Source organism: Lycium ferocissimum, chromosome 11 (genome assembly GCF_029784015.1).
Source record: "Lycium ferocissimum isolate CSIRO_LF1 chromosome 11, AGI_CSIRO_Lferr_CH_V1, whole genome shotgun sequence".
Lineage (NCBI taxonomy): Eukaryota > Viridiplantae > Streptophyta > Magnoliopsida > Solanales > Solanaceae > Lycium > Lycium ferocissimum.
The window spans coordinates 52,310,780-52,313,182 of record NC_081352.1 but is presented as its reverse complement, the minus strand read 5'-3'; positions in this window follow the sequence as shown (position 1 = coordinate 52,313,182).

Genomic DNA, 2,403 nt, shown 5'->3' with positions numbered 1-2,403 from the left:
GGGGTTTCTTAAGCCATGGGTGGTACATGTGTTCACCTTGCATTTGTAGGAGCCATATATATATATATATATATATATTCAAGAGATGACAAAGCAAGACAAGTAGTCATCATTTATACACCTTAAGAAAATTTGAGAAGCTTGGAGAAAAAGAAGAAGACCATTCGGCCATGGCCAAGAAAAATTGAGGTCCAAAAATAGTGATTAAAAAAATATTTTCTTCTAGCAATTCAACCAATTAGAAGGCCCTTATTAACGTGGAGTAGTTGTTGGAGTCAACAAACCATTTGTTTGTGCCATTTACAACCCTAGCCAACTTGTGGAATTAAGTGGAAAAGGTAAGGTTAATCTTCTTTTCATATGTTATGCATGGTTTGTGTATGTTGTAGTATGTAGAAATGAATGAAAGTCATGAAAGTTGTGTGTTGGGGGTGGTGGCCGAATATGGATTGTCTTGTGTGAGGAATGAACCAATTTTATTTAGTATTTTGGTTGTTGTCGTTATGGATTCTATGATGATAATGAAAGTTTAATGGTTTAAGTTGAAGTTGTAATTGTTGTGGGCTGTTTTAGAAGCCAACGTGAACTGAATGTAGTTTTTATATTTATGAGAATGACATTGTTAACGTGTGGATTGTTGGTGTAATTCGTGAATTTGGGAGAGAGGAATGTGTTGTTGTTGTTGTTCTCGGGTTTGGGGAGGTTTCGGGTGAAGTTGTATATGGGTTGGGTCGTTTTGAATATTGTGCGGATTGTTTGAAGTGTTCTTGAATCTTGTTTGAATGATCTCGGATTAGTACTTGAACATGTGATTTGGTGTTGACTTGAAGGTATGTAGTTAAATTGAATGTAAATGGAATATTGTCGAATTATGTAGAAAAGAGTTACTAACGTTAGAATGCGTTTTGAATTAATTGTTGATGTTGTTAGTATGGTTGTTGGTATTGTTGTTGAAGATTTGGCCGAGTTGAATTCTCGGGGTTGTTGAATTTATAGGGGAAATGCTGCCTAAATTTCTGTAGATGAAGTGCTAGTTTGGGATTGGAATCCCAAGTGCCTATAACTAATGTTAGTATCTAATGACGTTATTGTAGATCTTGGGAAGCCCGAGATCTAAGTTCGGATTAGCTTAGGAAGCGGACGAGGTATGTAAAGCCTAACCTTTCTTTCTTTTGGCATGTCTTAGTTGTAAGTAGGCTGTGATACGAGCCTCGGGATAACTCTATTCTTACGATCCGAGCATGTCTACGATTCTTATTCGCTTCTTGACTTTCGCATTCTTAATATAGTCGAACTATGGTCCTTATGTCTTTTGTATGATTGGATTTCAAAGGTTGCATAAAAAGTTTTGTTTCTAAAGGGTTTTATGTTGAATAATATCTCTAACTTTCATAGACGGGCTCGGATCGCTTCGATACGTTCGTAGAAGATTCTATACCGTATAATGGCCCTAACTTTCCTAGGCGGGCTCGGATTGGTTTGATACTTGTCCGTGGTCCCCGAGACTTTCCTTTGTATGGCTCTATCGACTTTTTGAAAGAACTCAATATGGCTATCATCCCGACCACAGAGTATTGATTACTTACTTATTTGTTGAGTCTGTAATGATGATTTTATGCATATGTTTACTCACGACTACGCTCGTTAAATCTGATGATACATCTTTCCATGAGTCCCCGGACCGGTTATGTTATCGTGCGCACTATCTTGTATTCCGGAGTATGATGTGTTATGGTTCGTAGGAGTCCTCACTAGAGGGCGATAAAACATATTACGGTGTTATGATGTGTTATAGCGTTATGATGTGTTATGGAGATATGTCGGGTTACGGAGATGAAATCTCGGCGTTATGATGTGTTATGGCGCCAATGACGGGAAGGCGACCATATTCACGAGCCAATGCATGATTTTGCGTTTCGAACTAAATATTTTGGTATTTTGCATATTGTACCTATTCTTACTTAGTTCCGTTTATGATCATTTCTTTTGTATTTCATGCTTTGCATACTCGGTACATATTCCGTGCTTGACCCTCTTTCTTCGGGGAAATTTGCGTTTCGTACACGAGGTACGAACCGCCCACTTTGGTGATCGCAGCTTGGGATACCTATTGCATATCTTGGAGTGCTCCCTTGTTCGGAGCCTATATTTTAGTACGGACTTCTCTCGTTGCATATGCATATGTCATTCGGGGGTACGGCGGGGCCATTTTGTCTCGTCATATGATTACATTTGTCCTTTTAATGTAGACATATATGTGGGTTGTGAGTATTCTTGTTCGAGTTGTGTTCGTATGATATATGTTTTGGGGCGGTCCCATTCCTGCATTAAGCGACCTTGTCGGCTTGCGTTTGTATATATTTTGGGACGTTGTGCCTTATGATAGCCATACTTGGAAAACTT